Source organism: Cydia strobilella, chromosome Z (assembly GCF_947568885.1).
Source record: "Cydia strobilella chromosome Z, ilCydStro3.1, whole genome shotgun sequence".
In the NCBI taxonomy this organism is placed as follows: domain Eukaryota; kingdom Metazoa; phylum Arthropoda; class Insecta; order Lepidoptera; family Tortricidae; genus Cydia; species Cydia strobilella.
In genome coordinates, this window is record NC_086068.1 from 4,951,226 (window position 1) to 4,966,877 (window position 15,652).

The following is a 15,652-nucleotide window of genomic DNA, read 5'->3' on the forward strand; positions in this document are numbered from 1 at the left end:
CAAAGTCTAGACTAAAAATTTGCAATAAAATATATTACAACCATGAATAATGAAGACGTTACCACATTCTTTACTAAATTTCACAATATAATGCAAAATAACTCGTATACCTAACGCAAGATCATATAAGTCAAACATTAATCAATGCAGATTTGAAATCTAGGATCAGTAACGTCTAGATGTTTTTTTATTGCGTAAGGACAGCTAGCTCGGATGAGATTGCGAATGCTTGCCGAGATGCTGTTGTAAATTAAATAAATACAAGCAACGCTTCTTGACGGCATCTGCTAGCTGCCACGGTTTCACGGAGCGGGGTTGACGAAAAATAGTATGAACAACGCAGTGGCGTAACTAGGGGGGAGGGGGCAGAGGGGCAAGTGCCCCGGGCGCCACCCAAGGGGGGGGCCAAAATGGGCAAAAGGCAGCAGCAGGGAAACTTTTGTCAGTCATCAGGGGGCGCAAATTTGGTGACTGCCCCGGGCGCCATATCCTCTAGCTACGCCCCTGGAACAACGCTAACTGGCGCGGACGCAAGCCTTTTATTTACTTATAAGTGAAATAATAATTAAATTGTATATTTTTAATATTCCCAAGACTGACGGGATGTAATAACGATAATAAATAGTTAATAATCCACCTATAGTTATTTACGATACAAGTGCGGACAGTAGGAAATTAGCAATGAATGGCGATAAATTAAAATACGACCGAAGGGAGTGCTTTAAATCGACATGAGTTGCAAATTACAACGTTTTACAGTGCATATGGCCCTTTAAACTCTACATAGGCACGGAAAGTGCTCATTCCCGCACTAGTGCGGGAAAGTAGCAGAATATGTACTGTAAGTAAATAAATAATATAGGACATTTCTACACAGATCGACCTTGTCCCACAGTAGGGGAGACCGAGGTGAGTTGTGATAGAGGAGAGTTGACATCGTCGATTTTTGGAATCTATTTTTAGTTCGCGGTAGACCCTCAAACTAGGCTGTTGAGAGTATCGAGACGCCAAATATTCAACTTTTTCATACAAAATTTACGCATAATATAATTTTAAAATTACTTATCTGTGATAGTAAATATGTTTTTGCCTTTGGGTGCTCGCAATTATTGGGCTGTTGCAGTTAATTATCATGCAACGAAGCATTTTTTAAGTATTCGCGGACGTCCGGCTGCAACAACCGGCGGCGTGGACTGTAAAGAGCGACGGTCAACCTCGACGCTTGGTCGGGGTTCGGACACGCGAAGTAGATGCATTTGCGTCTTCTATGGTATATTTATTTCTGTGGGGGTCACATTATATTGGGATCCATTGTGCGCTAATCCTTAAAGAATATGCGGTCTTAAATGCCAGTGAGGTAACCAACGGGTTTGGCCCCGCGGCTACACGATCTAGCTAAGCTATGTTAGATTTAGACTTAAGTCACATGAACCCACCGCCAAAAATCTTGCGTAAAAATCTCAAAAAACGGGGTTTTGTACTCGACTGTTTCCTCCTCCAAAACTTAACCAAATGTAACGAAATTTTGATATCTAAATGGTAATTAAATTATATGTGTCGGACGGTTTTGCTTTTTAGGCTAATTGATGTCAGTTTTGAATGCCATACTTCTCTTTGTGGCCTAGTAAATTTGGAAGTTTTTGCAAATATTTTAAGTGCTCCAGCGCCTTAAAAAACAAAAATATCAAAAAAAAGCAAAACAGTCCGACACAGATATTAATAATGGTAATCTGTGTTGAAAAAATCATTGCTCTAGCTGCAAAATATACGGAGGAAAATGTCGTGTACGTTTGTATGGAGAAATGACCACAGCTTGCGGACGCCCTTTCTCTTCCTCTTATATCTTAGTGTGTAGCGCGTCTCTAAAGACAAGAAATAACGCTGTCACGTTTAGTGGTCAAAGAAATCTAGATGCATCTGAACGTTTACATGACTTAAGGCTGTGGGCTGACAGTGAGCGGACCAGTTTTTGCAACATTCATTTAGTCTACCCTGTGATAGTCTGAAATTTAATTAATTTAAATAAAATATTAAATATAAGATATAAAAGATAAAAACCAATTTATTCAAGTAGGATCTGTTGGATTGCTTTTGCATCGTCAAAAATCTACATTTTATCTTAAACATGCACAATTACACTAAATAATGAATTAAAAGGAGTCAATGAAATAGAAAGGAATGTCAGAAAAAAAATCACAAAATAAGAATACATTGCCATTTCGAAATTAATACTAAACTAAAAATAAAGCATACATGCGCAGAAAGTGCGATTACCTAAAGGTATTTTCCGTATTTCCTATTGAGCTGTAAGCTGTAACATACACTATACAGCGTGTATTTTTGATCTGACCACATATTCTAAGTCATCTAAGGACCACTTGCACCATCCCACTAACCCGGGGTTAACCGGTTAACCTGGAGTTACCATGATTCCACACACATAATTAACATAACTTGACGAAATTGGATTATATCTTAATACGAATAACCTGTCAGAGCATCCTTATGGCAAGCGACACAATTGGGTATTTAACTGTATTCAAAATAAATTATATTACACCATACATGAAATAAAGCATCAGAAGATTAATAGAGAAACGTAGAACAGTTATTTTTAGACACAATTTCTATTTAAAAACCCGTATAAAACTATAAAGAGTAGGTATTTTGATTGTGACGTCACATGCTAGTATTTTATATAAATCCCATAGTAGCAAAACCGATTTGACAGTTCGAAAAAAGAAACTGATTTGACTAGTAGTCAAATGCCCTATTATAGACCAGCAGTGTCAGCATGGTTGCATTTTTATCACCTGTCATTATCAGTCCCTGTCACCTGTTATCATCTGACTTTCGCACTTACATACTTGGTAGAACGTGACAGACATGGTGACAGGTGATAAAAATGCTACCGTGCTAAGCCCGCAGCGTTTCTCGCCAGCTGCCGCCTTAGCCACAGCCTACACTTTCACTCGTCTCCGCCTATGCCCAATTAATTGAAGAGAACAAACAAACGTAATAAATGGCTTTCATTCCCACTTGTTCTCTTGTTGTTCTTTTGTAAGCAAACGAGGCTTACTTCTGTATGGGGTCATACACAGAACCTCTAGTGTTTTCATTCAATAGCGTGACGAGCGTTCGCGTTTGCGTTATGCCTATTTTTGTATGGGATTTTTAACAGCGCGCCAAGCGGGACATTTTGGAAACTCAAAATGCTATACAAAATGACACTTAACGCAAACGCGTAAGTCACGTCGCGTTATTGAATTGAAATTTACACTAGAGGCACAGAATAAGTAATAGTAGTATCATAGTTATCATACAGAACGGCCACGCACCGCCCCGCCCCGACTCGAATTACCTCGCCCCGCGACCGCGACAGAAATCTGGCGGACTTCTGACGTGCTCTCAGTACTATTTTTAAGCCGCTTCCTCACACTATGACGCATGACGCGTGTACGAACGTGCCGTTCACACATAGAAACGCGAGTGATTTTTGATGTATAGCGTGTCCGCCCTGTGCTAGGGGTACCAACAGTTAGAATGGGTTAAGACGAAAGTGGACGACCGCGTGAAAACGCCTGGATACTAAACATTTTAGATTTTTTGTACGCAATTTGATTAAAATTAAGCAGCGCAGTTTTAAAAAGTGGAATGAAAATAACAAAAACATAATAGTAAAGTAAGTATTTTTATTGCTTTCAATTTGGTATACAAAGATAGTAACAAATAAGAGCAAGTGTAAGTACCAAGTAGGTTGAATCCACCGCTTGCAGCTTCTGACTCTACATTCATTTTCTTTGCAATGATTAGGTATCATATTAGGAGAATTTCGGGTAATATCACCACGTACACAGCTTGCTCCAGAATTTCTTTAGTAATGATGTCATGATTCGGGTCCATCTTGTAGCTGAAAACTTTCAGGCATAGGTCCTATCTCTTGTATAATCAGGTATCTCCATGCGCTCTAATTCCTCTTCCTCCCACATGCGGACATGCCTTTAGCGGATTCAAATCGCACTATTTTCTGCAGAATGTCATCGGCCATGGTTGTCGTGAACAAAATTAAAATTGTCTTGAGCACTACTAAAATTTGAAGCCTCCAGTTGTTCTAATATTGGGAGGCTAATTTCCCTATTTGAATCATTCTCGTGTTTAATGCTTGCTCCATTATAATGCGGTTACAGCAGGGACCATTATTCGACGTGAGAGGTATAGTATACAAAGGTGGCCAAGTATAACAAAAAATAAATATTTTAATTATGTACCCTTTCCGGTATTATTGATAAAAACATGAAAAACCTGTATTAATCAGCATTAATACTTAATAAGCAACGGAAGAGTAGGAACGTATTAAGTGTATGTTAGTCTTTGTATGCGGCTTTATCTCGATCGAGATAGGCGAAACAATGGCGCATATTCTGTTTTTTTAATAAATTTCACCTTGACGGAGGAACGTTTTAGGGTACCGTAAGATTAAAACTTTTAAATACTCTTAAAAAATATTATTAAAACTTGCCTCTTACACCTACTCAGATGTGACGTTATTTATAAATAAATAAAACCGGCCAAGTGCGAGTCGGACGCGCCCACCGAGGGTACCGTACTTTTTAGTATAGGTATTTGTTGCTATAGCGGCAACAGAAATACATCATCTGTGAAAATTTCACCTGTCTATCACGGTTCATGAGATACAGCCTGGTGACAGACAGACAGACGGACAGCGGAGTCTTAGTAATAGGGTCCCGTTTTTACCTTTTGGGTACGGAACCCTAAAAATGACTACTTAAAGTACTGTTTAACATTTACTCATCAAAAACGTATATGGCAATAATATAAATGCTTTTAAAGTTTGTCAAAGGACTGTCTCATTTCAAACATAGACAGAGAGAATCATACTATCTTTGTCTTACACTAGTATAGTACTAGCGCCCAAAAGAAAGGGATGAGTATAATTTTCCTGGTTGTTACTGATACTGACTGACAAATTGGTTTGACCAACATTATTTCATGATTTTGATTACCACTATGTTCAAAATATTTGTATATAGTAAACATATGTGCCTACCTAATTGATAAAAAAAAGTTCAATATTCCTAAATGTAAAACTATTCGAAAAATATTGGCACAAACGTATTCTCACCCGACGTAATGCTAACAACCGACTCACGCTTGACGGTTCCCCTCAGAGATCATGGATGGACAACATGGGAAACAGTTTTTGCGCAACTTAATGATTTATTGTGTTTGATAACTACACTAAATTGTATACGGAAAAAACTTAGTGCAGCTAATTTTACACTGACATGATAGTTATACTTGTCTACGCGTTTCATATTGATATCAATCGATGTATACAGCTGCAGAGAAAAAGTAACCCCCCTGCATAGAAATTTGTATGCAAAGGTGCTGCTAAGGTGCTGCCGACAATTGTACAGTCAGTATCAATAGGCATAGACATAGACATAGACATAGACATAGACATAGACATAGACATAGACATAGACATAGACATAGACATAGACATAGACATAGACATAGACATAGACATAGACATAGACATAGACATAGACATAGACATAGACATAGACATAGACATAGACATAGACATAGACATAGACATAGACATAGACATAGACATAGACATAGACATAGACATAGACATAGACATAGACATAGACATAGACATAGACATAGACATAGACATAGACATAGACATAGACATAGACATAGACATAGACATAGACATAGACATAGACATAGACATAGACATAGACATAGACATAGACATAGACATAGACATAGACATAGACATAGACATAGACATAGACATAGACATAGACATAGACATAGACATAGACATAGACATAGACATAGACATAGACATAGACATAGACATAGACATAGACATAGACATAGACATAGACATAGACATAGACATAGACATAGACAAAGACATAGACATAGACATAGACATAGACATAGACATAGACATAGACATAGACATAGAACATTTTTATTCAACATCACATGAAATGGCAGTTAACAGATAGCGTAGTACATTTTTTACAGATAAACCTTAAATTTAGACTTAAAAAACTAAGAAATTGAGTAGCACATATCAGAGAGAAATATTCATGCGTGTTAAATAGGGGCTTGCCTCAGCATAATGTTGCAGTGTATTTACCACAACGCTGGTTTTCAGGCAGACCCTTGATACATTATCCCTTACTCGCTGTTAGTCGAAAACTAAATAGCTTAAAATTATGTTAACATGTATGTATGAGTATAAAATATGTTTTAGAATTTGGACAGAACAATTGCTGGCGTGGTGTGTGAATTTAATAGTTACATATGTATTAAAGGAAGTATATGAATGAAATAAAACTATGAAAACGGATTATATCGCGTATATTGAATTTATAATACATCCCGACGTTCCGAACTCTTTACAGCGTTCGTGGTCAACGGGTGACTCCTCCGGGTGAACGCTGTAAAGAGTTCGAAACGTCGGGATGTATTATAAATTCAATATACGCGATATAATCCGTTTTCATAGTTTTATTTCATGAGTAACTATCGCGGTAACCGAAGACAATGGAAGTATATGAACTTAATGATAGATAGATTTGTCAGAAGTAAATTGTAGAAAATGATTGAGGGCGCCACTTCTTACCAGTGTCACATTTTTGACGTAAAATGCTTAAACATGGCTACAATTTCGTATATTTTTTTTTAGTTCCATTTTATTTTTTCTAAAATTTTATGGCGCACTATCCTCTTCTGCCACTGGAATATGAAATATATATGGGGCTTTTTAGACTAAATATTTTGGACATTTCTATTCTATTTTTATTTAAATTTTGTAATTTTACTCGTTGAATAACGTACCTTTGAATTTTGATATCTGTTATATTTACGAAAAAATCGCTTGTAATCACTTAAAAATATATACTGCACTATAAAATTCCAAAATACTGGTCACTTCTCAAATTAGCCGACTAGGTTAGCTCATTATCGAGGTTTCACCACAACACATGAGCAGGAATCGCGGAAACCGTCACGCAAAGGGCTCATGACGCAACGAATAGAGATCTCGAAACACCATCAACTATCATATACCTTACATCATTGGAATAAGGATTACCATCGGTCAGCCAATTGTAGCGACGATGGTATGTTGATCGATATCGATACCGCTCGTGATCAGCCAACAAGTTATGACTTGCCTTTGCACTAACCCACTAGCGGTTGCAATTGAAACAAATGTGGTAGTGCTTATACTTACCGCATTTTTTCTCCAAAGGAAAGTTTTCACGAGCTTTTCCGCAGCTTCGAGCAACACGGAAGGGAGACGGTATTCGTACTATTTCCCGTCTGCCGAAGCATAGGCACAAGTGGCACAACTGCGCCTGTGGCGGTGCGGTGTTGTGACTCGTCCGTACACAAAAAGAGAGCGACCGGTCAATTCGAACAACGTGATAATTACTAGATACGAGAACAATACGAGATCTAATAGATACGTTATACTCGTTATGGTTTACACGGTTATTTCTTACAATACTACCAGAATGTATAGTAAATGGGAATTTGTTCTTGTAACAAATTTTGCGTTCTCCTAAAAAAAAATTCTGTTTAGCCAACCATTTGATTTGAAGCGATTACAATTCGTTTGTAACGGGCAATGTTCAATTTGTTAATATAATAGTTAATAGTTGAGTTTACTATCTGCAGGGTTGTCACATATACTACGATAAAAATTTAAGGGTCTACCGAATTCTCGTTACAACAACCAGGTTTTTTTTTTCGGTTTAGTTCTCAACTAGTTATCCTTTGCAGTGATTCGAGAAACCAATTGTAATTTCACGCTACAATTATTGTGACGTTTTGGGATATCCATTAGATATCTTAAGCAAATCTTAAAGAGATCGTTCAAGAGGACATTCGGAATCGCGGAAATGTCAAATTTGACATGACTTTCTTAAATTATCGTTTCTATTTCATATCTATTTGATAGCTAGATCGTGGCTAGATCATTGTTCGAATTGGCCCGCGAGGTTTACAAGCTAGATTTGTCTAACATTTATTTGTGTCGTCATTACAGATTGGATTTTGTATGTAGTGAGTGAGAAGTGTGCCTGTGGGCACGTTGCCCCCCGCAAAAAGTCAAAAAATGATTTGTACGGTAAGATATCGCTTGGGCTCCTCGCTTCCGACGTGTCGGAAGCCGGTGTTGCTCGAAGGTCCATAGCGATAAAGTTCCGATAGCCGATACGAATGTACCATCCTCTACAGTTATTTGATTAATCTTAACCCTTATTCCAAACAAATAAGGTTCACCTCTGTTCAGCTAAGGTTGCTGCTGTTAGTATTGAATAAATTAATTCTTCTGTGGCATGTGATTTATACGGGCTGCCCGTTATCGGGACGGATTAGCCATACCACTCATAATCTTATCATAGCAATGATGATTAACATCGAACATTTGACACTCAATTCAAACATCGTTAAATTAATTCTATTATAAATTGTACTGATACATTCATTTGAACAGACTACTGACGATTAATGGCGTTATTCACTTATTCATAAACGCGTTATCAATCGTTTGTCTTTATCTGTTATTTTACTTTTGTATTTGTAAGAAAGGGATAAAACATTATTTAACTAAATCAGGCCCGTAAAGTTTTATGAATAAGCACCTAGGATTTTATAATAAATCTACTGACTTACCTATTTAACTCGAAAACTACCCAAAAGTGTCGGGCAAACTCAAAAACTCAACTCAACTCAAAATATTCTTTATTCAAATAGGCCTAGCAACAAGCACTTTTAAATTGTCAAGCTTTAAATATTACCTTAATCTAAATATCAGAGTCAAATATCAGTTATTATTATTCTTAAAAACAATGAATTATTATTTATTATAGATATGTCAAACTTAATAATAAGAATTCACAAAAGGATCGTCAAACACCAAAATTGTATAAAAAAATACAAGTCTAGAAACTTTCTAGAATAAAAATCTAAATGTCAAAAAATACGGATTACCTAATATAGGTATTCATTGAATTATCAATTTCATCATTATTAACATAATAATAAATAATTAAGTATTTTCAATCACAATCCCGCGGTGTTTCATCATTCATGTAGTCTTGTGTGCTATAAATAGGCTTCAGAGATAAGTTTACGTTTTACATATTTTTTAAATTTATTGACAGATAATTCAGTGATGATATTTGGAAGTTTATTATAAAATCTTACACAATTACCCATGAATGATTTTTTTATTTTATGGAGCCGAGTGAAGGGTACTGCAAGCTTATGCTTATTTCTAGTATTAATCTTATGTATGACACAGTTTTTCTTAAAACTGGCAATGTTTTTATGTACATACAGAATATTCTCATAAACATATTGACAGTGCAAAACTTAACGGAAGCATGCATATTGAATCTGAATGCATTGTTGGCATAACTAAAGAGGTTGACAGTATTTGCTGCAGGCCGTAGGCCCAGACTCCATTTTAACCTGAACCCCCATGCAATGCAAATTGGTACGATACGACATTCGTGAGGGGTCAGAACGGTGCATGCGGGGGTCCGTTGAAATTTGCTATCTAATAGCATTGGGTTGTTACAGGCGACCGCTTGACTGACAGTCCCACGTTCGGATGTTGGTTGATACATTGCCATCGCACAACAAACAACTAAATCAATATATATTTAGCCAATTTAGAGCGAAGGGTTTGGATCGCAACTACGTAGGAGAACAGCACGCGAACGCGATGCGGCGCGGAGTGAATCAATCCTTTGATACCTATAGAAGTGTCCTACGTGGGCGATCTCGTTGCGAACGTACGTAAGTCCCCGGCAAGATCGGCCGAATTTCACCTTCCCATACAAACGGAGATTCGTTCTCATTTTAAAACAACGTGTTAGATTGTAATGAAACTGTGCACATACAATGACATGAGGTATAAATATCTAGTAGGTCATATTAGTTTATATAGCTCTAGTATATAAAACAAACGAAATAGAGCACAAACAAGTTTTGTATGAAGAGCTTAAATTTGCTGTATTTTTTTTTACTATGGTATCTGAAGCTACATAAACTAATTACAGAGCTAGATTATACCTTATCCCACTGTAAGAATATAAAACAAAAGAAATAGAGCGAAAACAAGTTTTGTATGAAGAACTTAAATTTGGTGTATTTTTTTTACTATGGTATCTGAAGCTACATAAACTAATTACAGACCTAGATTATACCTTATCCCATTGTAAGAATATAAAATAAAAGAAATAGAGCAAAAACAAGTTTTGTATGAAGAGCTTAAATTTGCTGTATTTTTTTTTACTATGGTATCTGAAGCTACATAAACTAATTACAGACCTAGATTATACCTTATCCCATTGTAAGAATATAAAACAAAAGAAATAGAGCAAACACAAGTTTTGTATGAAGAACTTAAATTTGGTGTATTTTTTTTACTATGGTATCTGAAGCTACATAAACTAATTACAGAGCTAGATTATACCTTATCCCACTGTAAGAATATAAAACAAAAGAAATAGAGCGAAAACAAGTTTTGTATGAAGAACTTAAATTTGGTGTATTTTTTTTACTATGGTATCTGAAGCTACATAAACTAATTACAGACCTAGATTATACCTTATCCCACTGTAAGAATATAAAACAAAAGAAATAGAGCGAAAACAAGTTTTGTATGAAGAACTTAAATTTGGTGTATTTTTTTTACTATGGTATCTGAAGCTACATAAACTAATTACAGACCTAGATTATACCTTATCCCATTGTAAGAATATAAAACAAAAGAAATAGAGCAAAAACTAGTTTTGTAGGAAGAGCTTAAATTTCCTGTATTTTGTTTACTATGGTATCTGAAGCTACATAAACTAATTACAGACCTAGATATACCTTATCCCATTGTTAGTACAAAGTGTCATAGCAATTTAGCTAGTCGTTTTAAAATGAGAGCGTAACTACGTTTTTATGGAGAACCGAGCTTGCCGGGGACTCGTAAGACACTGCGTTTGTCTAAAATTTTATTAAAATGTATACTCTGTATGAGGTTAAGAGACGCTTTCCACATAGATTTTCGTAAATTGATCCGCCTGTTGCTATTGCACGCGCATAATTTAATTATATTGTTGGTGTCTAGCTCACGCAGTGTCATTGAGCGCCGGCATCATGGGCGGGACAGCGATATAATTATGCGAGTGCAATAGAGATAGCAACAGGCGGGTCAATGTACTATAATCTACATGTAAAGCGCCTCTGCTTTAAAGTCGTCGTCAATAGAACTTGCATATAATGTAAACAAATATGACAGATTTTCGAATTTAATTGAATTTAAACTATCGTGAGACATATTAACCTAACTAACAGCGGAACACCACACCAACACCGAAACATGTCGCGCGAGTGACTAAAAATACGTAAGTGAAACCGCTAAGTTAGTTAATATGACAGATTTTGTTAGCGTTTGACACATAACCTAACATTTTTACGAAGTTTATTTTCCCTGAAATATTTATAATTAACATTTAATTCAACAGATTGATAAGGTCATGGTTTTCCTTTTAAAGAGCGAATTTATTTGCAAGTTTTATTGACGACGAGTTTAGTCTCTAAACATACGTGTGACATAAGAAAACACAAACTTAAATGTCCATTTGTAATCTCAATGTCCTGAATTGCGAAGAGACAGAGTGGCGCGTAACGCCGAAGTGTCCGTTGGTGTAATAATAAACAGGTGTTTTTTTAATGTATGAATCTGATTGTCTGTCTGTTAGTCTGTAGGTTTCTATAAAAAAATACTAGTCTAGAAACTTTCTAGAATAAAAATCTAAATGTCAAAAAATACGGATTACCTAATATAGGTATTCATTGAATTATCAATTTCATCATTATTAACATAATAATAAATAATTAATTATTTTCAATCATAATCCCACGGTGTTTCATCATTCATGTAGTCTTGTGTGCTATAATAGGCTTTAGAGATAAGTTTACGTATTACATATTTTTTAAATTTATTAACAGATAATTCAGTGATGATATTTGGAAGTTTATTATAAAACCTTACACAGTTACCCATGAATGTTTTTTTTATTTTATGGAGCCGAGCGAAGGGTACTGCAAGCTTATGCTTATTTCTATCTAATCTGATTGTCTGTCTGTTAGTCTGTAGGTTTTCTCCTACCTGGGCGACTGGGTGACTATTTAAAACAGCCAACGTAGTAATTTCAAGAAATACTATGAACTCTAAAGGGGCCCACTGACTAACAGTCCGCCGGACGATATCGGCCTGTCAGTTGTTCGGAACTGTCAAATTTCTGTTCTAACAGGCTGGTCATAAACAAAACTGGTCAAGTGCGAGTCGGCCTCGCATTTCAAGAGATACATCACACAATTATTAACAATTTTTTTTTTTTTTTAAATTTTTGTGTTTTTTTGTAAATACGTGAAAACTATGTGAAGCGTGAGTGAATCGTCTTGAAAAATCCGAATGGGACAGATAAAAAACTAGATGTAATCGGAAGTTATGGCGTGGGGGGTTTTATATCTCTGCAACTATGCACAGTAGCTAGGATAGGAAGATTAAATGCCGAATGTACAATTGGAGCGTCCGACGGGTTCGCGCTTCCCACAACTTCTGCAAGTATTTTAATAGCGAAGGCCGAAGAATGATATAGATCCATGAATATAGTGCTCAAACACTAACCCGGGCTTAACCGGTTAAACCTGGAGTTACCATTGGGTTAACGGTTTAACCGGTTAACCCCGGGGATGGTGCAAGTGGCGCTTAAATACATTTTGATGTCACAATATATTAAGTTTGAATTAGCCTCTAAAGGGGCCCACTGACTATCAGTCCGCCGGACGATATCGGCCTGTCAGTTAGAACAAAATTTTGACAGATCCGAACAACTGACAGGCCGATATCGTCCGGCGGACTGATAGTCTGTGGGCCCCTTTAGTAAGAATAACAGAATTTTTACACATTAAAAGGCATATGCAAATGAATGCTTAGTTGAGAATTGAAAAAAAAACACGGGCAGAGCCGCGGGGCACGGCTAGCGGTAATCTTGTAATGTACATTAAGAATCAGATGTGCTCCCGGTTGCATAATGTCGTCCGTTGCATCACGGCGTGGTCCAAGTTACAAGCGACAAGGAGGCCAATTCAAAGGGCCGGTACAAACGGACTGCAACTTGTATGGGAACTGTACGCAGACGTTGCAGTTGGCGTGCAGTCGGCGTGCAGTTTCCATACAAGTTGCAGTCGGATTGCAGTCCGTCTGTACCGGTCCTAACTTACATTATGACATCAAAATTATATTAAAATGATGTCAGACGCCCGTACGTCTCGCTCGCGACAATGGGCGTGTTCTAAAATAAATATTGAAAACCTGACTCTCACAGATCCTAGTGTTTTTGGGTTCTTTCAACTCAGAATCACTATAAGAAAACATAATGACACTCCCTCACTTTGTTCTATGCAAATCGGTGCAAAATTAGCTAGAACGGTCTCTAATCAGATGCTCTCCTCCCTGTTGCATAATTTCGGCCATCGGCCAGTTGTATCACGGCGAGCCCAAGTTACAATCGATATGGAATTTGCATTACCTAATCTAAAGCAATGAGCATTAAGTAGACATAGTACTGCTACTCGACAATAGATGTCGCGACGAACGGAAAGTCTAATGCTCAACGATTTTCAGCTAATATTATAACCGGATTAACCGGAACTCTATATCTAAAGTAAGGACGCTAAGCTCCAAGAATCCAGTACATTGACCCGCCTGTTCCTATCTCTATCGCACGCGCATAATTATATTGCTGTCCCACTCGCGGTGTCATTGACCGGCGGCATCATAGCGTTCAAAAAACAAGTTTTCCATGATTTTTTTTGGGGCACTCAATTTTTCTACAAATGACTACTGTATTCATTAAGTAAATGTATTGTTTTCTGTATCGAGGTGTGCAATAATAGTACATTGTGATACAAGTATGCTACACACGATGCGTTATTGTGCGCTCGAGCTGTGAGCGAGCCCGTCGCTAATCGCTTAGAGTACTGGTGTCGTCGCAGCGTCAGCGCTGCGTCGTTACATATATTTTTTATGACATGCCACATTAAATGCGATGCGACGACGCGACGTACCAATCGGGCCTGGATTATCGCTAATCGCCGCCAGTCGCACCGCAATACGCCTGTCGCTCGTGACTCGCCCCGCTTCCGCCTACGCGATGTTATGCCGCTGTCCACTGCGCACAATTTCACCTCGTGTGAAATACAAGTACTATTCAAACATCAAATGCGACACTTATTATGTTTGCACATAAATTGACCGTGAACGTTGTTTTTCGACTTAACAAATATCGTTAATATCGTTAAAATATCGTTTTAGATTTTTTTTCTTCCAAACATTAACAGTTCGAGCATTCCATAGAGCCACGTTAGATTCGACTTGACCCCCCCCCCCTCTCTGAAGCCCTTACGTAATTAATGGACGCCCCCTAGGTAGATACATAATCTGCGGAATCTGCATATATTAAGAATGTACACACCGGATTTTACCATACCGGATACCTAACTATTCTTAAGCAAACATTGTTGAATTAATTCGAGGTGTTATTAATCCGACAGGTTTTTGTGCGAATTGTGATATCTACAGTGTGGAAAAAATTTATGGGCCCTGGAGAGAAATTGCCTTAAAACCATAAGCACAGAATAAGTAATAGTATTATCATACAGAACGGCCACGCACCGCCCCGCCCCGACTCGAATTACCTCGCCCCGCGACAGAAATCTGGCGGACTTCTGGCGTACTATTTTTAAGCAACTTACTCACACTTTGACGAATGACGCGTGTACAGACGTGCCGTTCACACATAGAAACGCAAGTGATTTTTGATGTATAGCGTGTCCGCCCTGTGCCATAAGTCCGCTCATTTTACTTAAAGGAAACATTCTTTTTTTTAAAGAAACAAAACTGCATTCAAACATTTTTTTAATTCGCTTGTCTCGCCCGGTAATCGAACCGAACAGGTAATGAAGTAACCAGCCTGTCTTGTTGCGTAACCCTTAAACTTTGGTCCCTCGTTCAATTCCAGTAGCAATCTTTTGTAGGATGGTGTTGAGGGACCCCAACTGCGTGACACTCATCGGCTTGGAGTCCGCTTCGGACTTGGCTAAGGACCTCGTTGTAGGGCTGTGAAGCTTGGGGTTGGGTTGGGGGGACACTCACCCTTGGGTTATTACAAATGTTACCTGCGGTCACTCCTCCGAGCGCGCGCGTTTTTCCGGTTGGCTCGGGTTTGGAGTGTGTTGACGCGAACTCGTATACCCCATGTTTTTTAAGTTCTCACGAAGCTCTTTGTGAACAGCTGTAGCGCCTCCTCGTGCGAAACTCCAAGTCCTCTAAGAGCTTTTAAGTGGCCCTTTGACGGTGGCAATTTCTTGATGGACTTACCTGTAGCAGGGTTGGGAGCCTTCGTTGGGTTGTTTGGGCAATGGATGGATCAACCGTGTCGGCGCTCTCCACTTCCAAGGCTAGCTCCGATGTTTAGGTAGAGTTCTTCGCACCTACCATCAGGGGTATTAGTTCCTGTAGCAG

General features: G+C 37.8%; 1 long non-coding RNA gene across 2 annotated transcripts in view; it reads right to left on the reverse strand.

The window, feature by feature from the left end:
- The window catches only part of LOC134754503 (uncharacterized), a 300,790-nt gene that overhangs the window by 193,527 nt on the left and 91,611 nt on the right, over positions 1-15,652 (reverse strand). The window contains exon 3 of one of the 2 annotated variants that reach the window (XR_010128908.1): positions 8,082-8,138. The exons of the other annotated variant lie outside the window; for it this stretch is intronic. This is a non-coding gene — a long non-coding RNA (uncharacterized LOC134754503). Of the gene's footprint in view, positions 1-8,081; positions 8,139-15,652 lie in introns of those variants that run through there. 2 annotated transcript variants of the gene reach the window in all.